The sequence below is a fragment of the Lepidochelys olivacea genome, assembly GCF_965140295.1.
Source record: "Lepidochelys olivacea isolate rLepOli2 genome assembly, chromosome: 7".
NCBI classification, from domain to species: domain Eukaryota; kingdom Metazoa; phylum Chordata; order Testudines; family Cheloniidae; genus Lepidochelys; species Lepidochelys olivacea.
The window spans coordinates 53,221,315-53,247,588 of record NC_140417.1 but is presented as its reverse complement, the minus strand read 5'-3'; the positions used below and the strand labels follow the sequence as shown (position 1 = coordinate 53,247,588).

At 44.4% G+C, this 26,274-nt stretch overlaps 1 protein-coding gene across 4 annotated transcripts in view; it reads left to right on the top strand.

Moving 5' to 3' along the window:
- Positions 1-26,274, top strand: part of SORBS1 (sorbin and SH3 domain containing 1) — a 262,246-nt gene that overhangs the window by 71,739 nt on the left and 164,233 nt on the right. For 2 of the 4 annotated variants that reach the window (XM_084635571.1, XM_084635575.1), the window contains exon 2: positions 53-108. The exons of 1 other annotated variant lie outside the window; for it this stretch is intronic. The gene's annotated coding sequence lies outside the window, so the exon portion shown is untranslated. Of the gene's footprint in view, positions 1-52; positions 109-19,422; positions 19,555-26,274 lie in introns of those variants that run through there. One more of the 4 variants, XM_084635572.1, reaches the window with a different exon arrangement.

Genomic DNA, 26,274 nt, shown 5'->3' with positions numbered 1-26,274 from the left:
GCTGCATTACATTGTTGTGTTCTGCATCATTGATTATTTTTCTCTTTTCCAGTGGGCTGGAACATACCTGTAGCGCTGTAGTTTCTCCTCTTCCATGCTTTGCTCAAGGTATGTTCTTTACAAACTCCTGTTCTCCATATGAGCTGTATCAAATGCAGATTATGGAAAGATCCATTCTTGATAAAAGTAAGATGCAAAGATATTGGCAAAAGAAGAATATTCCTCTTTATTTCTGGTTTTAAGTTTGTCCGCATCCTGTTTTCTTGATTTGGAGTCTAACATTTTAAAGCACAAAAGAAGGGTTCACCCCAGGAAATTACACTGAATTAGAGCATGACATTGAGGAGTTGGGTGAACTCACTGTGACATGCCAGGGTACAATCCAGACTGAGTAACTGTGTCACCCCGGTCCTCTAACCTGGGGTGCCCTTTACACTGCTTTGCTGCTGTAGCTTCCAACCTGGATTGCTCACAAACAGCCTCCTGCATGTAAGTCACTTCTAGCCATGTCTGTGTGTGTTGCAGCCAGATTTTGGCTCTTACTAGCCATGGTTATGCTGCAGGGTGACCCCAATACACTCCCAGTCCCAGATTTTGCCCCAGAAATGTATGTCTTGTATTGCCCAGCCCTCTCCTGGACAGGACAAATATGTTAAGTCCCTTATTCCTTTTAAGGGAATTTGCACACAACGTGTTACCCCAAATGGATTTACCCAGACACTTCAACTTGAACACACTGGATTAGATTAAACAGTAAAACAAGTGTATTAACTATAAAGAGAGAGATTTTAAGTGAGTCGAAGTAATAAGGCATAAAGGTCAGAAATGTTTACAAGAAAAATAAAGGTAATATGCTTATTAGTGCCTAACTTAACAAACTATATTAGATTCAAAGCAAAATTTTCTCACCACATGCAGTCTGACTGACCAAACTCTTTAGGTCAAGACCCCTCCCCCAGAGTCTAATGGCTGCTTCCTTTTGTCTCTTCAAGTGCAGTGAATGCAATGGGCAGGGAGTGAGAGAGGGGTGCCTTGGGATTTTGGTCCTCCTTTTCATAGTTTCAGTCCTCCTCTTGGAAAAACATTTCCAGGTGAGCACCAGGAGCCACAGAGCCTACGTGGAAGCATGTTCCCTGCTGGGATTTTTATCTGTTTGAACATCCTTTGTCTTCCCTTTCTTCTTGATGACTCTGTTTACTGGTTAAATTCAAATTAAGCCAATCACACATTCCTTTGTTTAGGACAGACCTATTTGCCAGCTTCTATGTGGGCAGGATTGGGGGGTTTGGAATATGTGTTAATAACACCATAGAGGAGAATCTTCACACAGTGTTGCCATGCACATTTTACCAGGACAATTCTGACAAGCAAATTATGAATTTTTAAATGACTCTTCACAAGACGTGCCTTGTACAAAAATCACACCTCTGTAGAGTGTGAACACAGGGATGTATCCTGTTACACTCATCCTGTGATAACTATGACTTTGCAGCCAGTGTACACCGGGGCAAGTCATGTTCAACATTGTATCATCTGGTATTGGGTAAATCCTTGGCCCCAACAGGTTAATTCATGACCAGCTCGATCTTATCTAAACCGATTGCAAAAGCCATAATCAATATCTCGTAGTTAACATGAGCTTTCAAGGTTGTGCTCTAACTCAGTGTAATTTTCTGGTGAAAACAATCCCAAATGGAAGCAATGCCCCCTTCTCTTGCTTGCCCAGAACCTAATCTTGCTAGCCCTCCTGTAGTATTAGCAGTGATGTCCTCTCCCCTTTCCCACCCCACTGGCTCAGTGGGAGACCACTCTGCTTCATTGCATTCGCTGAGGCATTGCCCCGTTTCAGGGGAGTAGCGATTCAAATGTTGGGGTTGAGGCCCCTCTGGCAGGATAGAGTATAGCAAACAAGCAGTCACGGGGATCCAGCCCTCAGGCCGGGTGGAGGAATCAATAGTCTTGGAGTGCAGATCCTCAGGCAGGACAGAGCAAATAAGCAAACAGAGTCTTCGAGTTCAGGCCCTTAATCAGGGTGGAACTACAAGCAGTCTATGAGCTCAGGCCTTCAGACAGGGCCAAACAAACAGTCTTAGGGCTCAGACCCTCAGGGAAACAATCTAGGGGCTCAGGCCCCAGCCAGGGTGGAGCACCAAACAGACTTAGGGAGCTCGGACCCTCAGGCAGGGCTGGAGCAACAAACAGTCTGTTGTCCTAGCTCTAGCAAATGGCAGACAAGTGCAGGCTCCTTGGCTTAAGGTGGGGAGGCTGCCACCCCAGGGGTGGGTTTGGCAGCATGGGGTAGCAGGACCTGGGCCCACCCTACTCCACCAGGTCTGAGCCTGGGGCCCTAACAGTGGCAGAGTGTTCTGTCACTGGGTCAGCAGGGATCCTCCCAAAACACGGTGACTGGTGTTAAGGCAGCAACACAACCAGACTATAGTCGGCTTTTCCTGGGCTACTTCCTACTCTCCCACCATCATGTATCTGCGGCTTGGGGTTGTCCGCCACCTCTTTGGGGTATGTGGCAAGCAGCAGTCCTGGCAGCTCTTCGCCTGGGTTGGCCTCCTCCAGGGGCAGGGTGTGGTGCAGCATGGGTTCCACTCTGGGGATCTGCAGCAGCCTGGAGACGTCTGGCTCAGACTCAACTGGGTTAAAGACCCCGCCTTTTATACTTTCTGTCCTGCACCTTAGCTTCTGGTGGGAGGGGTGAGCCTGGCCTGTATCTGCCCACCAAGGATCACAGAAAGGCTCCTCCCGCTTTGGCTCAGTGGGAGGCTGTCATAAATATAAAGGGAAGGGTAACCACCTTTCTATATACAGTGCTATAAAATCCCTCCTGGCCAGAGGCAAAACCCTTTCACCTGTAAAGGGTTGAGAAGCTAAGATAACCTCGCTGGCACGTGACCCAAAATGACCAATGAGGGGACAAGATACTTTCAAATCTGGAGGGGGAGGAACAAAGAGTTTGTCTGTCTGTGTGATGCAGGTTATCTCAAATGCTTATATACGAATACACAAAGCCTTGGAAACAAGCAGGGAGAACTGGAGGTCCTGGTGATGTCAAGGAATTATGACGTGATTGGAATAACAGAGACTTGGTGGGATAACTCACATGACTGGAGTACTGTCATGGATGGTTATAAACTGTTCAGGAAGGACAGGCAGGGCAGAAAAGGTGGGGGAGTAGCACTGTATGTAAGGGAGCAGTATGACTGCTCAGAGCTCCGGTACGATACTGCAGAAAAACCTGACTGTCTCTGGATTAAGTTTAGAAGTGTGAGCAACAGGAGTGATGTAGTGGTGGGAGTCTGCTATAGACCACCGGACCAGGGGGATGAGGTGGATGAGGCTCTCTTCCGGCAGCTCGCGGAAGCTACTAGATCGCATGCCCTGGTTCTCATGGGTGACTTTAATTTTCCTGATATCTGCTGGGAGAGCAGTACAGCGGTGCATAGACAATCCAGGAAGTTTTTGGAAAGCGTAGGGGACAATTTCCTGGTGCAAGTGCTAGAGGAGCCAACTGGGGGGGAGCTTTTCTTGACCTGCTGCTCACAAACCGGGAAGAATTAGTAGGGGAAGCAAAAGTGGATGGGAATCTGGGAGGCAGTGACCATGAGTTGGTTGAGTTCAGGATCCTGGCACAGGGAAGAAAGGTAAGCAGCAGGATACGGACCCTGGACTTCAGGAAAGCAGACTTCGACTCCCTCAGGGAACCGATGGGTAGGATCCCCTGGGGGACTAACATGAAGGGGAAAGGAGTCCAGGAGAGCTAGCTGTATTTCAAGGAATCCCTGTTGAGGTTACAGGGACAAACCATCCCGATGTGTCGAAAAAATAGTAAGTATGGCAGGCGACCAGCTTGCCTGACTAATCTAATTGCCTTCTATGAATCGATTACTGGTTCTGTGGATGAAGGAAAAGCAGTGGATGTATTGTTTCTTGACTTTAGCAAAGCTTTTGACACGGTCTCCCACAGTATTCTTGTCAGCAAGTTAAAGAAGTATGGGCTGGATGAATGCACTATAAGGTGGGTAGAAAGTTGGCTAGATTGTCGGGCTCAACGGGTAGTGATCAATGGCTCCATGTCTAGTTGGCAGCCGGTATCAAGTGGAGTGCCCCAGGGGTCGGTCCTGGGGCCGGTTTTGTTCAATATCTTCATAAATGATCTGGAGGATGGTGTGGATTGCACTCTCAGCAAATTTGTGGATGATACTAAACTGGGAGGAGTGGTAGATACGCTGGAGGGCAGGGATAGGATACAGAGGGACCTAGACAAATTGGAGGATTGGGCCAAAAGAAATCTGATGTGGTTCAATAAGGATAAGTGCAGGGTCCTGCACTTAGGACGGAAGAACCCAATGCACAGCTACAGACTAGGGATCGAATGGCTAGGCAGCAGTTCTGCGGAAAAGGACCTAGGGGTGACAGTGGACGAGAAGCTGGATATGAGCCAGCAGTGTGCCCTTGTTGCCAAGAAGGCCAGTGGCATTTTGGGATGTATAAGTAGGGGCATAGCGAGCAGATTGAGGGACGTGATCGTCCCCCTCTATTCGACATTGGTGAGGCCTCATCTGGATTACTGTGTCCAGTTTTGGGCCCCACACTGCAAGAAGGATGTGGATAAATTGGAGAGAGTCCAGCGAAGGGCAACAAAAATGATTAGGGGTCTGGAACACATGACTTTTGAGGAGAGGCTGAGGGAACTGGGATTGTTTAGTCTGCAGAAGAGAAGAATGAGGGGGGATTTGATAGCTGCTTTCAACTACCTGAGAGGTAGTTCCAGAGAGGATGGTTCTAGACTATTCTCAGTGGTGGAAGAGGACAGGACAAGGAGTAATGGTCTCAAGTTGCAGTGGGGGAGGTTTAGATTGGATATTAGGAAAAACTTTTTCACTAGGAGGGTGGTGAAACGCTGGAATGCGTTGCCTACGGAGGTGGTGGAATCTCCTTCCTTAGAAGTTTTTAAGGTCAGGCTTGACAAAGCCCTGGCTGGGATGATTTAATTGGGTATGGGTCCTGCTTTTGAGCAGGGGGTTGGACTAGATGACCTCCTGAGGTCCCTTCCAACCCTGATATTCTATTCTATATTCTATGCTTTTGCTGGGAACAGATCAGGAATGCAGCCTTACAACTCCTGTTAAGTTAGTAAGTAATCTAGCTAGAAATGCGTTAGATTTCCTTTTGTTTAATGGCTGGTAAAATAAGCTGTGCTGGATGGAATGTATATTCCTGTTTTTGTGTCTTTTTGTAACTTAAGGTTTTGTCTAGAGGGATTCTCTATGTTTTGAAGCTGATTACCCTTTAAGGCATTTACCATCCTGATTTTACAGAGGTGATTCTTTTACCTTTTCTTTAATTAAAATCCTTCCTTTAAGAACCGGATTGCTTTTCATTGGTCTTAAGATCCAAGGGTTTGGGTCTGTGTTCACCTGTACAAATTGGTTAGGATTCTTATCAAACCTTCCCAAGGAAAGGGGGTGTAGGGCTTGAGGGGATATTTTGGGGGAAGACATCTCCAAGTGGGCTCTTTCCCTGTTCTTCATTTAAAACACTTGGTGGTGGCAGCATCCGGTTCAAGGACAAGGCAAAGTTTATACCTTGGGGAAGTTTTTAACCTAAGCTGGTAAGAATAAGCTTAGGGGGTCTTTCATGCAGGTCTCCACATCTGTACCCTAGAGTTCAGAGTGCAGAAGGAACCTAGACAGAGGCCACTCTGCCTCACTACACCTCCATAGGCAGAGCTCCCATGGTTGTTGAGTTCTGAATTCATACTTGTGCATTTCCTTTGCAGGAGTTTGAGATCCTAAGCAGTGTGTGCAGAGAGAATTGCCTGCAGGGCTGGAAGCTCTTCCAGAGGCTCTGGAACTAAAGTTATGGCAATTAAATAAAGAAGAAACTGATGTTCACGGGTTTAAGACCAATCTTTACTCCAACCGGCTCTGTTGCTTGGAAGAGCTAAGACTCAATCAAATACCCTTATTGAAAATAAAAGTTAATACAGCATCCCATATAATGTAATAGGGTTAAACCAATAAGGTTTAATAGAAAATTAACAAGTTTCTCTAGAATTTACTGTTAAAAACCCAGCAGAATTTAACAGAGAATGGGACCCTTTCTATAGATTGTTCTGAGCCTTCCTATAGAATCCTGTAGCATGGATATCATTTTCTGTACAATTCTGGAGGATGGTCTGAAAAGCCTATACACAGTTAGCATTTCCTATTGAACTCTACGTATATTTTCATAAGGGAACATTGGTCAAGTCGAGCTGGTAAGTAGAGAGAGGAAGGACATACTTTTTCTCCCTCCCAAAGAGGAGGGGTAGAGTCAGGGGAATCTGCTTTCTGGACTGTCATACCCTGGCAAGCCTGGAGCATTCTAGTTGGAACTCCCACTACGCCCTAATTCTCCTCTCATCCATCTTTAGTGGCACCTTCTAGCAGCACAGCTCCTTTGTGAGCTATGGGGTGGAGTGAGGAGGGAGTAGCTTGCAGTGGACTGTGCCTCTGCTCTAGTGTTCTTAGGTTCATGGGATTTCTGTAAGAAACTGTGGCAATCTGTGCATTTGGAAGACAGTATCCCCTACTGCCTATTTGTAGGCACCCAAATCTTTTTTCTCTTTGTCCGCAGCCCTCACCATCAACAGAAGAAAAGAGCTGAGAATGCTAGAGTGAAATTGCACTGAGTTTTCCCATGTAACACTCACCCTGCTGTGGGTTGTTCTGGAGGAGTGAGCAACATACAATAGACCTTTGTCTTCACGTGGATTTATTTGTTATTTTTAAGTCTCAATGTTTAGTTTGACCCTGATCAGAGATCTGAAAGAGCTCTTTTTTTCCCCTGAGGCTCAGCAGTTCATCATTTCACACACTCCTCTAAGTGTACAAGATTTCATAAATCTCTTCAGTGCTAGAATTAAGGTGAATGATTCTCATTATGTCTGAGTCAGAGCCTCTTACAGTTAGAATGAACTAGAGGGGAACCAAAATAGATATAAGAAGGTGGGGGCTGAGGTTTCCACAGGAAGGTTAGTTATTTTAGTTGCTTCTGTGTAGGCTCCTTGACCAAACCAATTCTGACTCGTGAGCTGTCATACATGTGAAGGGCCAAGTTCTGTCTTCAGATCTACGTACACAGTTGTCATTGGCTGCCATATCTGTGAGGCACCAAATACTAAATTGACTATTTTTTGCTTTGCATCCTTGTAACCAAATTTTCTGGATGAAGAAACCCCCTCTGGTTTATTGTAAAAATGTGGCACTGTTGGGCCATGTAAATGAATACGAGCTAATTTGAACTTGAAAGTACTGTTCTTCCAGTGATGCCCCTGTAGGCGCGGCAGCGCCCCCTGCTCTTGGGATTGGAGGATCTTCATCAGCAGTGCCCGTTGGACCGCACATGTGCACCTCCCCATCTCACGCTGTGAGAGTCATGTATATGTAGCACTATGCGGTCTGACTGCTCCCCCCAGTTCCTTCTCTACTGCCTATGGTCTGGGACTGAATCCACAGCACAGCCTGCGTCTCCTTTGACCTGTTAGATAGTGCCTGACCTGTTAGTTTTAGTGTAGTTTAGTAGTTACTTCTTTCCTTTTCTTGTTCTCTCTCTATTAAAACAAAAAACAAAAAAACCTTAATTTTTCCTTCCTACTTACCCTCCTTGTTAGCTCATAGCTTAGGACTTCATTTTCCTGCTTCCTGCCCTTCCAGACTGGGAAGCTTTCTCCCTCACCGTTGTGCCTGGATCTTCCAAGCTGAAGAGGTGCATTTCCTGCTAGGATGCCTTCCCAGTAACTGACGGTTACCCACAGTTCATCCATTGCCTGGGAGAGGGACATGTCCCACAGAAGTGTACCCATTGCCACAACCTGACTGCCAGGGCCAGAAATGACCGGGACATTCAGCTACAACTTCTCCTCATGGAGAGATCATTGCGTCCAGCATCAGACCCTGCATCCAGCACCAGACCAGACATTTTCTTCCAAGTACTGTTGCTTATAAAATATGTAGTGTGGCTTGTACATTTAAAGGTGTCCTTTTAAATGATTTCTCCCCTAAAGAGATGCCCTTCCCTGTGTGGAGGTCTTTGCACAGTCACCCTAGTGCAAGGACCCAGTGGAGAGCAGCACTAGTGTTGGGTAGCAGTGTACTTTCAGTGCAGTGCATGGAGAGAGAATGGGTAGCAGTTTCCATAGAAATTTCTGTTGTGGGCTGTTGGGCTCCGCTCAGTAACTTGTTCCACATACAACACTGTAGGAACAGGACACCAAAGGGGCAGTTATCAAGCTATCACAGCTGGGGTCACATGACAACTCGTGCTCCCATTAGGCACTTGTGACTCAGTCCCAGAACCCACACTAAGTCCTTCCTGAATGTGTTTACTGAGTGTGAAATCCTGGGTGTGCAAAAGGGGAAGATACCCCCTCTTCCGAACACTGCTGGTCTTGTACCAGTCATCTAACACGGTAATTCATTTTCTTTGCATATAGGCTGGACTTTAAAGGACTGTGAATTATTTGTCCCTGCTGAGATATACCTGCTCTAGTTTGGTTGTTAAGAGCCTAGCAGTGACTAGCTCTCATGGGCATGCAAGGGGGCACAATTGCAGTCCCTATGTTTTCCTGAGTGCTGCGACTGTGTACTGGTACTGTTCCTGTCGGGGGATGCAAGCCATCTCCAAAAGAACACAGGCACTATGACCCTTTTCTTCTCCAACAGCCAGCTGGATCTAGTCCCAGGAATATTAAAGCAATTGCAGCTGTTACTTTTGTCTGCCTGTTTCAGAGCAGCAGCCGTGTTAGTCTGTATCCGCAAAAAGAACAGGAGGACTTGTGGCACCTTAGAGACTAACCAATTTATTAGAGCATGAGCTTTCATGGGCTACAGCCCACTTCATTGGATGCATAGAATGGAACATATAGTAAGAAGATATATATCCATACAGAGAAGGTGGAAGTTGCCATACAAACTGTAAAAGGCAAATTAATTCAGATGAGCTATTATCAGCAGGAGAAAAAAACTTTTGTAGTGATAATCAAGATGGCCCATTTAGACGGTTGACAAAAAGGTGTGAGGATACTTCACATGGGGAAATAGATTCAATATGTGTAATGACCCAGCCACTCCCAGTCTCTATTCAAACCCAAATTAACCTGGATTGCAGCTTTTTGAACAGACCCGAGTTCCTAAAGATGCGTGCGTCATGAACCTTTCCTGACCATCCTATGTTGATGTCGGTGAAATGCCCCCTGTGATCCACCAGTGCTTTTCAACACCATTGAAAAGTATCCCTTTTGGTTTATGTACTCTTTGGCAAGGTGTTCTGGTGCCAAGATGGGGATATGCGTGCCATCTATCTCCCCACCGCAATTCAGGAAACCCCACCGTGGCAAAACCATCCACTATGTCCTGCACATTTCCCAGACTCACTACCCTTCATAGCAGAAGTCGACTCATGGCCCTGCACATTTGGAGCACAGCAGCTCCCACGGTTGGTTTACCTACTCCAAACTGATTCCCTGCTGACAGGTAACTGTCTGGCGTTGCAAGCTTCCAATTAGCGATCGCCACTCACTTCTCCGCTGTCAGAGCAGCTCTCATTTTTGTGTTTCTGAACTGCAGGGCAGGGGAAAGCTCTGCACAAAGTTCTTGGAAGATGGCCTTCTGCATTCAAAAGTTCTGCAGCCACTGCTCGTTATCCCATACCTGCAAAACGATGCGATCCCACCAGTCAGTGCTTGTTTCACGGGACCAGAAACGGCGCTCAACAGAGTGCAGCTGCTCTGTGACTGCCAGCAGCAACTGTGAATTGTTTTTTTCAATGGCTTGCAGCAGGGCTGTTTGCAGCACATCGCGGCAGACCCTACTTTGGCTCTGGAAATACTGCAGGGGAAGGTGCGAGGTGTTGGAGATGCTCAGAGCAAGAATGCACTACTAAGCAGGCTCCATGCTTCTGGGGCTATGGTGTATGTCATAGTGTGAAAACCACTGGGTTGTTTGCCGTTGAGCACAGTGCATCATGGGATGCCTATGCAATGTTCCCATTCTCCCCTGCAACAATGTTTTGGTCCCATGAGGCATTGCACAAACTTCCCAAAACACACTGCGGCAAGTTGCACTTTGGGATAGCTACCCACGATGCAGTGCTTTGTGCATCGATGCAGGCACTGCTAATGTGCTGTGTAGATGAGCTCTTAGACTGCTAAAAGGAGTCTGCCAAATATCTGGCTTCCTAATTTTCTTGCCCTTTGTGCTTTAGAGCCTGATCCAAATCCCACTGAAATCAGTGTCAGGACTCTTTATTGACCTCTGTGAGCTTTGGATCTAACTCTAACTCCCACATTCTGCCTAGAGATTGGATTACTCATAGGTCTAGCCCATAGATCAGTCTTTAGATGCCATAAAGTATGTATTAAAGAGAAGGAGTTGGGATAAAATCTAGGGCTGTCGATTAATCGCAGTTAACTCACGCAATTAACTCAAAAAAAAATTAATCGTGATTAATCACTGTTTTAATCACACTATTAAACAATAGAATACCAATTAAAATTTATTAAATATGTTGTATGTTTTACTACATTTTCATATACATTGTATTCTGTGTTGTAATTGAAATCAAAGTGTATATTGTTTTTTATTATAAATATTTGCCTTGTAAAAATGATAAACAAAAGAAACAGTCGACTGTTTTTTTCAATTCACCTCATACAAGTAGTGTAATGCATTCTCTTTGCTGTGAAAGTACAGCTTACAAATGTAGACTTTTTTTTGTTATGTGGCTGCACTCAAAAAACAAAACAATGTAAAACTTCAGAGCCTACAAATCTACTCAGTCCTACTTCTTGTTCAGCCAACCGCTAAGACAAACAAATTTGTTTACATTTACAGGAGATCATGCTGCCCGCTTCTTTTTTACGATGTCACCAGAAAGTGAGAACAGGCATTTGCAAGATATTTATGTGTCAGACATACTAAACATTCATATGCCCCTTCATGCTTCGGCCACCATTCCAGAGGACACGCTTCCATGCTGATGATGCTCGTTAAAAATGTGTGTTAATTGAATATGTGACTGAATTCCCTGGGGGAGAATTGTATGTCCACTGCTCTATTTTACCCACATTCTGACAAATATTTCATGCTATAGCAGCTTGGATGATGACCCAGCATATGTTGTTCATTTTAAGAATAGTTTCACTGCAGATTTGACAAAACGCAAAGAAGGTACTGTAACGAGGTGGTGTGGTGCCCCACCACCCCGCAGAGGGAAGAACCTCCCCAGACACCAAAGTGAGTGGAGCCAGTGGATCCTTGGCCCGCCCCCCCAGAGGTCAAGGTGCAGGACAGGAGGTATAAAAGCCCAACCCCAGAACTCACTTGGGCGGCAGCCACCGGAGAGGCCAGACACCTGTGGCCTGGCTCCGGCTTGGGAGACCCCGGCAATCCACGGCCGACTCGAAGACTGTCCAGACTGGCCAATGCCTAATGCCGACCGGTGCATGAAGGAGCTGCCAAGCCTACCCATCGCTGGCTACCCAGAAGAGCTGCCAAGCCTACCCCTTGCCAGCTACCCGGAGGAACCCATGGTGCTGGAACCCTCCAAGGACACCACCCTGACGTAGGTATCCTACGAGGGGGAGTCCAGAAGTAGCCCAGGGGCAGCTGACCCTAGTCTGGCTGCAGCGCTGCCAGAGCCAATGTCAGTGTGTTGCGGGCAGGATCCCCACTGACACAGCAGCGGGTCTTCTGCCGCTGCTTGGGTCCTGGGCTGGGACGCAGTGGAGTGGGTGGGCCTGTGTCCCCCCCTGCCACCCACCTTGCGGGTAGCAGTCTCCCCCTCTCCCTGGTGGATCAAAGCCAGGAGCTTGGGGTTTGCTGTTGAACTATTTGCTCAGTCCTTGCCTGAGGGCCTGAGCTTCTGACTTTGTTTGTTTGTTTGCTGTCCCGCCCTGACCCAGGGCTCTGGCTTATATTGTACTGTTTGCAGGGCCCTGCCTGAAGGTCTGGGCCATAGACTGGGTATTCCCCAACCCAGCAGAGAGGGTGTAGCGAGGCGGTGTGGTGCCCCACCACCCCACAGAGGGACGAGCCCCAGCGAGTCCCCTTACAGGTATCAATGTGAGATTTCAAAAGATAGCTACAGCACTCAACCCAAGGTTTAAGAACCTGAAGTGCCTTCCAAAATCTGACAGGGATGAAGTGTAGAGCATGCTTTCAGAAGTCTTAAAAGAGCAACACTCCGATGCGGAAACTACAGAAACTGAATCACCAAAAAAGAAAATCAACCTTCTGCTGGTGGCATCTGACTCAGATAATGAAACTGAACACCAGTCAGTCCGCACTGCTTTGGATTGTTATCAAGCAGAACTTGTCATCAGCATAGACTCATGTCCCCTGGAATGGTGATTGAAGCACAAAGAGATATATGAATCTTTAGCGCATCTGGCACGTAAATATAGTGCCATGTGAACGCCTGTTCTCACTTTCAGGTGACATTGTAAACAAGAAGTGGGCAGCATTATCTCCTGAAAATGTAACCAAACTTGTTTGTCTGAGCGATTGGCTGAACAAGAAGTAAGACTGAGCGGACCTGCAGGATCTAAAATTTTACAATGTTTTATTTTTGAATGCAGTTTTTTTTAACTTAATTCTACATCTGTAAGTTCAACTTTCATGATAAAGACATTGCACTACAGTACTAGTATTAGGTGAATTGAAAAATACTATTTCTTTTGTTTTTTACAGTACAAATACTTGTAATCAAAAATAAATATAAAGTGAGCACTGTATGCTTTGTATTCTGTGTTGTAACTGAAATCAATATATTTGAAAATGTAGAAAACATCAAATATATTTAAATAAATGGTATTCTATTATTGTTTAACAGCGCAATTAATTGCGTGATTAATTTTTTTAATCACTTGACAGCCCTAATAAAATTCATGCACTATATCCAATTGTCTTTCCTGCCCTTTGATCTTGTGGGGAGCCTTTCTATGCTTCAGACCATAATTGCCATCTGGATAGAACTTCTTTCTTTCTATAATGCCTTTTTTTCACCTCAAACCGTGAGGTGCAAAATAGGCATTACTGTGATCAAACTATTATAGTGAAACTCGCTCTGTTATTTCCATAATAATTCTGTGAGGAGCTTCCGTGCTGGGATGCCTTCCATGGGAATTGAAAGAAACCATTCACAGATGGAAAATGTACTGAATCTATTGATGTGCTACGTTGTTATTGGTTTGATTGGGATTTTTTTTTTCAAAGTTGGTGCGGTGCACTTTGGGGACGAGAATAAAGGCATCATTAGTAGCAGAAAGTTTCACTTGATTGGAAGGAGAAGATTCTCTCAACACAGTGTTCTTTCAAAGGGGGTTGACTGAAAGGGATGGTGTAATGGCCCGAGCATCAGATTTGGAACATCTAGAGTTTATGCAACCACAGGTTTGATTCTTGGTAGAGCTGTGTCAGACCTTCAGCTTTCTGAGGTAGATGTAGGTTGGTGTCAATCCACATAGCTCCATTTACTTCAGTGATTGGTCTATACCAGCTGAGGATCTGGCCCATAAAGTTCCATGCAGTTTATGGGTCTCTTGATATAAACCTGAAAATTTGAGGTCTTGTCTGCTCTATAGGGATCTTATAGATCCGGTTGAATTTATTTGTAAGAGTTGGGGTTTGTCTTTGTCTCTCTATTGCAGAAGGACTCCTTTGGTTTAGAAGGGTGCAGTGTAAATGTAACACTGTGGTAGAATTCTGTTGGATGGACATCCAAAGGAATACCTGAATATTTCATGGTGAACAGGTAAACACAGGACTAGACTGCAGATGCTTAGCTTAAAAAGCAGGGTTGTGATTGGCTTGCCTCTTTGGGGCTACTATTTGTGCTTGTGGATATTTGTTAAGTGGTGGTACCTGAAAATGTAGAGGCATTACAGTTTTCTAGACCTATAAAGGAAGAAACCAACCAAAATCCCCAAACTGAAGCTTATTGGTTTTCCAAAACAATTAATTTGAGGTGAAACAAAATAAAAACTGATTTGGCTTCATTCCAAAATTACCTTTTCAAAAATCAAATAAAACCCCCAAAACACCAAATGTTGTTTTCACACACAAAAATGTGTTTTCAATGATGCTTCCCCCTCCCCCTTTTTGTTAGGAAAGTTTTGTTTGGTCAAAAACTTCGAGCAGCTCTAGTCATTTGTATGGCACCATAGATGTGCGTAGCACTCTACCAGTGCAAAGGAACCCGAGGACTTTACACTCAACAAGGTAAACCCTACCATATACTGCTTGGGCACACAGCAGTGTCCCAGCACAAGCTTCTGACTACATTTTCTTAAGTGACTAATCCTTGGGATCTCTTTAGGCTGAATTGGGTCTTGGATTCTTTTCTCTCTGTTCTTCAGTCAGGATTGTGGCATCTTACAATCATCTAGTGCATGAGAGTTCAGATCATGGAGTTTATAATAATACCACCCTCCACACCTCTAGGGATCCAGTGTCCAGGCCATGTAAATACAAATGCTGATTTATTTAATGGTGAGGGGAATGGGTTAGCCCCAATGGCAAACAGCGCTCAACAAACTGCAATAGTACAAACTCCTCTCAGGGCCCAACCCAATGCCCACGGACATCACTGGGAGCCTTTTCCTGGAGTTCAGTGAGCTTTGGACCAGGCTCTCAATGCAATGATGCCTTATCTACTGGGAGATGGAGTGTGGCTGTACTGTAATCTCAGCTTTGGCCAGACTGGACTGACTACTCTCAGGAAGCACAAGCATGCCTCAGAGGGTGTGCAAACTGAATAGTGCAGGTGGCACATCAGAGTCCCAACGACTTGCCTGCATATAACTATTGCTCTTGATCTGTCTCAGGAGTGCTTCAGAGCACGAAATGAACCTATTTGTGAGGCGCTGCACTGGCATTAGCTGCTGAAATAAATTGGTTTATTGAAATGGTTTAAGAGTGTCCTCAATCCATGCTAAAGTCTATGTGACCAGGCCTTCAGCTGCCATGGTGATGGCTGAGGGGAGGGGTGTATTTTACATCCAAAATATATCCCACACAATGTTAAGAGGCTCTCTGCAGGAGCACTGGTTCAAAGGAAGTTGTCACTAACTGAATTTGTTAGTCTCTAAGGTGCCACTAGTACTCCTTTTCTTTTTGCGGATACAGACTAACATGGCTGCTACTCTGATAACTGAATCTGGTGATTCTTCCATCATTTAGGAGTCCTCAATTACTGACCTGTTCCCTTTTTGCTTTAGCATAGGAGATCTCAACAAGGTTGCTGCACAAAGTGCAATTGCTGCTTATAATAGAAAGCCTCTTGCAGAGTTTCACATGAGTTTGTTGAACTCTCACTGGTGTAATAAATGGAATATCTGAGTGCCCCTTGGCAGTTGTTTGGATATCTACATTACTATTGCACTTGATGTATGTGACTTCCTAGAAACTTCCCCATCAGTCATTTCTTTAATGCCTTCTGACTTGCAAACCATAAGAGCTTTAATTTTAAAAGATTGGCTGCAGCTGAGGAAAAAAATTATGGCATTTCCCCTGAGCCCCTCGCGATTCCTCTTTGAGATTTACAGTGTATCCTGTCATTAAAAAAAAGAAAGATCCCAAAGCATGTTCACAGCCATGAGTTAGAAGAGAGAAGGCAGAGAAATCCCAAAGAAAAGAGAATGTGTCAAGCGGTGTTCGAAGATGCTGTTCATTCTGCATTTTTTCTCACTGTGATTATTTGGGAGGGGGGAAGGAGAAAAGAGGCAGAGGATGGATGGATGGATGGATGGAAAGACAGTGGAGGAAGAACCTCAGAGTCATACTGTCTTCCTGCTCCCATGATTGGGGAGGGGAAGGGGATTCTGTGGTTCCAGGCTAGGAGGTGGAGCCTTGTCTATCCTAGTGCTCCCACCATTGCTAACATGGATGGCTCTGAAGTGCCCAGAGTTTCCCAAAGGGATATTTCAGACCTACGTGTAAAGCCCTTTGCAGAAAATGTCCATCCAGCAACACCTTCTGTTTTAAACCAGTGGGGATGCCACTCACCTGCTTTTAGGGATCACAGCTGTTGCTTGAAGGGCATGAGGTCTAGTCACCTGAGTAGGTATGTTGGGGGCTGGGCAGAACTGTACTTGGGTGGCTAGCCTGAGCCACACCTGTGGCTGCACCGCTATTTGTAGGCACTTGCTGGAGCAAAGCTAGCACAGGTATGTCTACCTGAGCTGGGAATGACATCTCCCTGTTGCTGTGGAGCCATACCAGTGTGGTCCTAGCCCATTTAGGATTTATGAACTCCAGGTTCCTCTTTGTCAGGCTCCTTTACAGCTTAAAGAAATGAACTGGCAGATATGGAATCAGAATTTCTTTTTTTTATGTGAAAAAAATAACAAGGAGAACAGTATAGATCTCTAGCTTGGATCCTTCCATTCAAGTGTGGATGGACCTTTTCTTTGGAAATAGAAAAACTGAAAAATAATTTATCAATCAGCACCCATTTTCAAAAATGTTTAAGGATCTCAACTCTTCCCACCCACAAATCCCTGCTGTCATCAAATTCAGCCTGGAAATAAGGTACATATTTTTAACAATGAGGGTAATTAATCATTGGAACAATTTACCAAGGTTGTGGTGGAGTCTCCATCACTGACAATTTTTAAATCCAGGTTGACATAAGAATGGCCATACTGGGTCACACCAAAGGTCCATCCAGCCTAGTATCCTGTCTTCCGACAGTGGCCAATGCCAGAGGGAATGAACAGAACAGGTAGTCATCAAGTGATCCATCCCCTGTTGCCCACTCCCAGCTTCTGGCAAACAGAAGCTAGGGACACCATCCCTGCCCATCTTGGCTAATAGCCATTGATGGACCTATCCGCCATGAACTTATCTAGTTCTTTTTTTGAACCCTGTTACAGTCTGGGCCTTCACAACATCCTCTGGCAAGGAGTTCCACAGATTAACTATGTGTGGTCGGAAAAAATACTTCCTGTTGTTTGTTTTCAACCTGTTGCCTATTAATTTCATTTGATGACCCCTAGTTCTTCTGTTATGAGAAGGAGTAAATAACACTTTCTTATTTGCTTTCTCCACACCAGTCATGATTTCATACACCTCTGTCATATCCTCCTAAGTCGTCTCTTTTCCAAGCTGAAAAGTTCCAATCTTATTAATCTCTCCCCTCATGTGGTAGCTGTTCCATATCCCTAATAATTTTTGTTGCCCTTTTCTGAACCTTTTCCAATTCCAATATATCTTTTTTTAGATGGAGTGACTGCATCTTCACACAGTATTCAAGATGCAGGTGTACCATGATTTTATATAGGTGCAATATAATATTTTCTGTCTTATCTATCCCTTTCCTAATGATACCCAACATTCTGTTCGTTTTTTTGACTGCTGCTCTGCTCTAGGAATTATTGCGGGGGCAGCTCTGTGGCCTGTGCTGTGCAGGAGGTCAGATTAGATGATCACAGTTGTCCCTTCTGGCCCAGGAATCTATGAATCAAGGCCAACTCCCTGTTCTGTACTAGCTAGAGTCCTTAAGGGAGACATTTATTTCCTATTACTTCCATACAAAGGCCCTGCACTGAAATATTTTGCATACTTTTTCAGACCTGCAGGAAACATTAAGCACACACGAAAGTACAGCTATGAAACCAGCCAGTTCAGAATCAGTAGGGGAATTGGTGGTCGCTTTTCTCACAACCATGGTGAATAAATCCAGTAGATTGCCTCATTTTGCATAAATGCATCTTATTTCTAACTAATAATTAATACCAGCTGTTGAACCAACAGAGCTAATGGGCAGCCATGCCTTTGGATTTTGTAATATATTGAATGCTTGATCTCTTTACATGGATTTTTTTTTCAATGTCTTTTATTTTAAAAAGAATAATCTTTTTACACACCTATTACCTAATTGCTGCAGGGGAACAACCATTAATGAGCCATTGTCTACCTACTGTAGACTGTAAAATACCATTTGATAATATAAAAAGGCATGTAAGTATTTAAAATAATTTTGTTACAAGTACAGATTTCACTGGCAAAATATGTTAACATATAGAATAACAGGCAGAGAGCGAATGTGGTCTAGTAGTTAAACCAGGACTCCTCCGGTCTGATCCTGCAAACACGCATACACATGAGTAACTTTATTCATGCAGACAATCCCATTTGCTTTAATGGGACTGCCGACATGAATGCAATTACTCATGGGCATAGGTGTTTGCAGGACTGGGCCTCTGAGTTATATTCTCATCCCTGGCCTGGCCCTTTTCCTGACAGCAGCAGGAAGTGTGATTGTAACTTGGGTAGACATACCCTGTGCTAGTGCAGCTAATAATAGTTGTGGCATCAAAGGCATCAGCGTGGGCTGTCCGAGCACGCCAGGAACCCTGGAGACATATTGCATTCCTAGACTGTCCTGAAGCCCCATGCTGCTGTGTCTTCACTGCTATTAGCTGTGCTAACACAGGTATGTCTACCTGTGCTGCAGTCACACTTCGGATTGCAGTGTAGAAATACCCATAGTCACTGAAAGCCAAATTTCTAAAAGTGGCCGCTAATTTTGGATGCTGGGTTTGGATCCCACGGATTTAAAGTGGATAGCCGCAGATTTGCAGGTCTCTACTTTTGAGCATCAGGTCTTGAAGAAGAGCTCTGTGTAGTGCGAAAGTTTGTCTCTCTCACCAATAGATTTTGGTCCAATAAAAGATACTACTTCACCCACTTTGCCTCTCTGAGCATCTTTTGACATTTTTGCTGGTAACCTTTGTTAAATGGGCATACTGATACTGACAGCTGCTTAGGGGCATTGTGAAGCTAAAGTGCAGTAAGGTCCATGGATGAAAAGCACTTATCAGTTTTAAGTATTTGTATGCATTAATTGACCTTTGTAGTGTGCTTGGCGCGCTCTGGCTGGCAGACCCTATAGACAGGTCAAGTGTTATATTTCATGTGGATGTAGTTTGAAAAAGCACACACGCTTGTAACACATTTGGAGAAAATCATTTGGGATGGGGAGATGTTTTAGGTTCATATTTTCCCTAATACTTTATTTTTTTTAGAATGAAAATTGTTTCCAATCCAGTCCAGGATGTTACACTTAACTCATTTTTGAGATTACTTAGATACAGTTTCTACAACCCAGTACAGAGGGTGATTGAGACTATAAAACAAAGCCTTAAAACCACTGGATTTTTCTGCCTACTGGAATTCCACAATGAACCATTTTATACCCAAGGAATTTAAGAAGAAAAAGCCTGGACATCCTTTTCCTTCCTACAGCAGCTGTTTTCACTTTGTATTTTAATGAGTGGGCTGAACTAAAGCCATCGGGGAAGGGTTTCCCCCTCTGGCACCCCCACGTAAAAGGCTTTGCTAGTGTGTCATGCTTTTTGCCTGTGTGAAATGAGTAAATACCTCTAGCTGGACAGTTCAAAGAAAGGGCTTCATCATGTTCTTGGCTGGTTAAGTTCTTTGGTACAAGCTTTTTTTGATTTCCCTGGATTTCAGTCTGATGTGCGTTTAGCCTCACAAAGTAAGTATATAAACTTCTGAAAATTTAAAATCTTTGCAGTCGTCTTTTTTTAGGTTTTCCAGCATAAATAATTTTGGAGTCTCTGTTGATTTTGGAGGTAGATTCTGTTTGAACTACTGCATTATGTTCCCTGTAAACATCTTTTCTGTATGATTTATAATCCTGATCCATCTTTGTAAAGTGCTTTGAGATCTTGGTTTGAAAGGATCTATATAAATGCAGTGTTGTCATTGTGCGGGAAATATAGTGGAATATGTTGATTTTTCTTTACATTGTAAACACTAAAAGTGATATATTAAGCATTATTGACCTTGTTTCCAAAGGGAATAGACTTTAAAAGTTAAGCTCTACCTTCTGTTAGATTGTTTCTGACTGTGCTGAGTGATTTTTATCCTGTATGCGTTGATCACTTGTCTAATCAGTCTGTCTTATATGTGCTGAGAGCCACTGCTTTTTGGATTTTAATTCAACTTTATAGCAACCAGAAAATTTCCCATTCCTTTAAGTACTTTCTGATGCTAAACAGAACTGAGAAAATGGTGAAAGTGGTGTTCCTTTTTGCTGGTTTTCCTTCAGTGCTAGATTGCATTCGCTAAACTCAGCAAATAGCAGAATTCCCCCATGAATACTGGGAAGCAGCCCAAAAAAAAATAAAAAAAAAACTACTGTTACGTTTTGCTGGAGGATTCTTGTAGCAGGTTGTTGGGGTTTTTTTGTTTTTGTTTTGTTATTTTTAATGGTCTGCTGAAATACTTTGTTAGAACTACATTCCTGGCTGGTGCCATTCTCAAGGAGGCAGCTCTGTTAAATTTCCCTAAGTGAACCTCCACAAATCAAAAGTACAACAGATCCTCTCTTGTATGTAACTGCAAATGCAAGTTAATTATTAGCAATAGAAGGGAAACCTTACTATTTACAAGCTAGATAACAGCATTTGCCTCTGAAGAATATTGTACAACACAGGGAAGCAAGAGGAGCTCAATTTGTAGCCATTTAAGTCATTTGTTTTTCAAATATTTTGCTAAAGTTACTGTCCCAAGTTGATAGAAAATAGCAGCTGAAACCAAATCAGGAATCCAAACATCCTTGAACATCAAATCTGGTTCTGAACTTCACAGCTATATCCTGAATCATAGAATATCAGGGTTGGAAGGGACCTCAGTAGGTTATCTAGTCCAACCCCCTGCTCAAACCAGGACCAATCCCCAATTTTTGCCCCAGGTGCCTAAATGGCCACCTCAAGGATTGAACTCACAATCCTGGGTTTAGCAGGCCAATGCTCAAACCACTGAGCTATCCCTCCCCCTGATGGCAAGACCCAGCTTGGTGGTTCACATCTATTACTCATAGCAGGGTTAAGTTATTTAAAGAGTATTAAGGCTAGATTCTGCTCTTGGTTACATCCTGAGTAATTCCTCTGAATTCAGTGATTCCAGATTCAGTGATTTACACCCACGTGACTGAGCAGATTTTTGACTCTTCAGGTTTAAAATCATATATGTGGCTTGTGTTTAATACTTTCATTGACTCTGAAATTAGAACTCTGGGCTGGATCCTCAGCCCTGTTCTGCCTGTCTTGCGCTGCTCTGCCAACAGAAAGCCGCTGGCAGCCCGGTGGACCTGCCAAAGTAAGATTTCCCCCATCTTTGGCTGGCATAGAGTGCACATGTCCAGCTCTAATCCAACACTTCCCAGCTCCTAGTCTACAGGAGACATGACCATGCTGACCTTGCAGTCCAGGAATTCTCAGCTGCTGGAATAGCTCCTTGGGATCATAGGCCCCATGTATCACACAGAGCGGCCTGGAGGCTGCTCTAAGTCTTTGTCTTCACTAGGAAAAAATAAAAGTGATCTTCACTTGGTTATCTAGCTCAAAGTAACAGGAGGCAGTTTGTTATTTTCATGCAAGTTAGCAGGTCAGGTTAAACCCCAGGTACGCCCTATAGGCTTTAATGTAACGTACTAACTCATGTGGAAACTACAAACTACTTCAATCTTCACTGGGATTTTACCATGAGTTAAGAGCATGCCTTTTTTTGTAGTGAAGACAAGGCTTAAGTTACATTGGCTCAAGGATCAAATAGCTGCAAAAGTGGCTAAAAGCGCCTTTGCATTCATGACAGGTTTCAGAGTAACAGCCTTGTTAGTCTGTATTTGCAAAAAGAAAAGGAGTACTTGTGGCACCTTAGAGACTAACCAATTTATTTGAGCATAAGCTTTCGTGAGCTACAGCTCACTTCATCGGATGCATGTGATCTGGATTGCCGCTAAGGATCTCGCCATGTGTGTTTCATGACTGCCTTTGCTCTAAATGTTTCCATTAGGTATCTGTAATATACACAATTTCCATTCTTAAATCAGTAAAGGCTTATTTTCTGTTGTTATTTATCATTGAAAATATCTCACGAGCTAACTGGTTCTAAATGAAGAGGAATCCCCCTCTGAGGGCTTTATTGGGTGCGTGTGTCTGAGGAGACACTCGACTGTTTTTCTAACCACTGAGTTAGAAAAGTGACAAAAGTTAGGCAATGTGACAAGATTATTTGGTACCTAGTGCTCTGAGCCTCAGTTTCCTCTCAAAAGGGTGGATTCCAGAACTGCTAGATGATTTGGCCACAGGCCTCCCTCCCTGGCGTAAACAGAAAGTTCAAGAAAACAAAGTCTTTTCACCTTCATTCAGTGTGTCCTTGTTAGCCCTCATCCAGGGCTCCCCTGTTACCCTGTATCAGGGCTTGACAAGTCCACTTGATCCCTTTTTCAGGGCTCCTCTCTCATTCAAGTCTCAAGACTTCAGTTGTCAGCTCTCTCTGGGCAGGGGACCTCTGTCAGTCCCACTCCAGCTCTGTGGCAAGACCTCCCACAGCTCTTTCCTAGCTGCTGGTCTGGCCTCAGCTGTTTCTGGCTGTTTTCTAGGCCTTCTCCCCAGACTTCCCAGCACATTTTGCCATCCACCTGGCTCTTCTGCAGGGGATCCTTCCAGTCCTTGCAGAATCCCTCCTCCATGACTGTACATGCTCCCTCTTATAGATGACATCACCCAGGGGCTGCTGTCATGTCATGCCCAAACCCATCACCTGGGAGGCAGATAACTAGGCACACACGGGGCTGAGCCCAGCCTCCTTAACGGGCCAGCCCACCCTGTGACAAGGAGGAAGGATAGCTGTGTGGCTAAGGCACTGGACTGGAACTCTGCGTTTATTTTCCAGCTTTGCCACAGACTTCCTGTCTGACCTCAGGCAAGTCATGTCATCTCTCTGTGCCTCGGTTCCCCATCAGTAAAACAGGGGTACTAACCCTTCCTCTGTCTGCCTGGTCTGGGTAGACTGTAAATGGCTCAGGGCCAGGACTATCTCTTACTATGTGTTTATACAGCCCTAGCACAATGGAGCCCCAGATTTGAGGAGCCTCTAGGGGCTGCTGTGAGATTAATAATAATAATAATAATTAATAAAGATCAGTTTTTTCAGGGTTTTTATATCCTCTTGTGTGGGAGCGTAGATTTTTTTTTTTTAAAGGTAAACAGCAATGGAGATAAATACAGATTTATGTGCCCTACTAAGCAGGCTGGAGTAATATTTAGCACATGACTAAGTTTTAACTTACCTGAACACTTATTTGTAGATCCCATTAAAATCAGCTGGTTCCATCTGGATTCTTTAAAGACTCCCCAAAGCCCAGAATCCAGGGATGTCCTACAACACAAGAAATCCCATCCAGTCCCTGACTTGGTTGGGATCAGACTTCCAAGAATTATGCATAGGAATCTGTCATAACGCTAGAAGGACTTAGTAGGCTTTCACGAAGTTTAAATAGACCTCTGAAGCCTATTTCTATGACAAATCAAAACCCTCCCAGGTTGCTGCCTTAGGATCCAAACCTGTGCTCACTGCAATGCTGAAGTCACCTTTGTTGTATGTTTAAAAATTCTTTGAATGCTTACGTCACATTCAGTGTCCTGATCTTTTCTGTGTGACGTAATAATCATTTCCATGACAATCAACTGTACTGGCAGAAAAAAGATTGATGTAGAATGAAGAAAAATAAAGAAGTAGCAGCAAATCAGTGGTGTTCTACGTGGTAAGAAGAGGAGGCGCAGTCAAATAGAATATATGGTCTATTATATGTATAAGTGTTTGAAAATGGGATGTTCTCCAGGATTCACCTACACAGATAAGGGTGCAAGATCAGGGCCATAGTTTGGGTTTACACTGGTGTAACTAAAATCGGGCATAATTCCATTTGAAGTCAGCAGAGTTACTCTGGATTGACGCTGGAGTAAATAAGAGTGGTATCTGGCCACAGTGCTGATAGCTGATGTTCCTGGGGCTATAGGGTTTGTGGTTTGGGTCTCACAAGCACTTTTCAAGCATCTTTATGGTTAGATCAGAATAGATTTAGTCTGATACTGTCAAAGTGGCATCAGGGAGTTAGGTGCTCAGCTCCCATTGAAATGCAGTAATAATCAATGCCTAACTCTTATCTAGCACATTTCATCAGCAGATCTCGATGTGCTTTACAAAGGAGGTCAGTATTGTTATCCCCATTCTACAGATAGGGAAACTCAGTCACAGAGTGGGGAAGTGACTTGCCCAGGTCAACCAGCAGGTCCGTGGCAGCAGTGGCAGTGGAACCAGGGGGTAAGGGGTTCTAGCACCCTGCAATGAAAACACTGTGGGGGCAGATCTAGGTTTCCATCCCTTCAATGTTTTCTGCAGTGTGAGGAGGACCCAGATATGTTCCCCCTGCACACATGGGGGGGAAGGAGGGGAGAGACAAGAACGGGATCCAGAGAAGGGCTGGAGCAGCCACCCCAGTGCACAAGATCGGGCTGGCCACGAGGGAGTGGATAGGGGTCCCCAATGCAGCTTGGTTCTGCCTTTAAGCCACCTGGATCCTAATGGAGACACCCACCACAGGGGAGAAGGAGGAGCATATACACTAGCTGCTGAGGCGGGGTGGAGAATGGGACAGGGTACTGGCACCTGGATGGGGGAAGGGAGGCATTGGTGTACAGGATGCCAGCTGCCAAGGAGGGACTGGGGGAGCACAGGGCACAGGCCACCAGCTGCCCAGGAACTATCGTAGGAATGACTGTGGGAACTACCGGGCTGCCCCTTCCCAGCCAGGAGCTGGTTGTCCGTCCCAACTCTGTCATACTTGCTCCCCTCACTCCCCTGCTATCCCTTTGCCTCCCATGCACAGGGAGCTTCCACCCCCAAACTGGCTGAGCCAGGAATAGAAGCCAGGTCTCCCGCGTCCCAGCCCAGTGCTCCATCCTGTAGGTCAGTCCTGCCCATAGGCTACTTTGAAAATCCCCAGCCTTAGAGAATTATCATTAGAAAGGAAACACCATCTTACATCACGTTCATTTGCAATGCTTCTCACTGCCAACAGGATTTGGGGATATATTAAAGGGTTTTCAATCCAATCCTCACCAGCAAGGTTGATTTTTACATGGGCTCCAGACAATTATTTCATTAGTAAATCTGTGTATAGCTGAATTAAAAAATACATAATTCCATTGATATTTTGTTTTGTCTAAGACAGCTTGTTTAAATACTTAGTAGTATAATCAAGAATAGGAAACTGACCCTGTTTAGTCCCACATGTTTGCACTGGAGACAGCAGGTGATGTCATGTCCTTGTTGAAGTTCCCACACAATATTTAATACATCCTGGATCTTTCCTCAAAGTGTTGTTTACTCTAAAACGTCTGCTTTTCATAGGGAAGAGGAAACCTGCCATAAATGTTCTCCCCAAAAAGGCATGTGCTTTAAGAGAGGAGTGTGACTTTAAAATCTAGTAGGGCTTTTCATGTGATCAGCTACTTCTATAAATGGGAATAGATCAGTGTCCCACACAAACTGAGGCTGAGGGTTTGTAAACAATAAACTATCCAAAAATACCATGGGTTTTGGCAGGGGTGGAACATTTTGCAGGAAGTTCATCTGTAGATTACATACAAGGCTACCACTTTAAAAGGCTTTTTAATAAGATCAAAAAGTTTCCCACATTTTTTAGTGTGATAATTTGTATTCTCACTGCTTTTGTACATGTTGGATATGATTTAAGTTTATAGACTTGTCTAAAGAACCAGAATCCCCTGCTGCATACCCATGGCAGTTCATCTATAACACCAAGGGGAGCAAGGGGGGCGGTTTTCTAGAGAGCAGTTTAAAATGCTTTTCTTTTCTATTTGCCAAGTTTTTATTCTCAGTAGAATTTAATGACTCAAGTCTTGAAAAACTTCCATACATGGTTAAAGTGTAACCACTGCTGGGGGTTTATTTATTTAAACGATAGAGTTTCAGACAAACTCGGGTGGCTTTCTTCAATAGCCTCTCAGTTCTCTTCTGCAAGTTGGTACTAAATGTATTCACAGACAAGCCACTCCCAAACACCATGAGGGTGGAAGCTAATCAAAGTAAGTGATGTCTGTATGTGGTGATTATAACATGCTCAGATCTGCTATGCTGATTAGACAGACAGAAGCCAACCTAGACAGAAGCCAACCTCCCACAATGCTCAAGTCAGGGAAAGCCAGAAAGATGAGCACATCTCTAGCTGTAGTTTCTTGGGGCTTCAACCTTCTCACTATTCTCCTATGGCTTCCCAGGCCAGACCTGTCTTTTCCCCATGCTTCACTGCTGTCTCTCTACTCACCAGTTGGTGCAATAACTGGGGTAATATCATTGACTTTGTATGTTGGCCCCAGTTGGC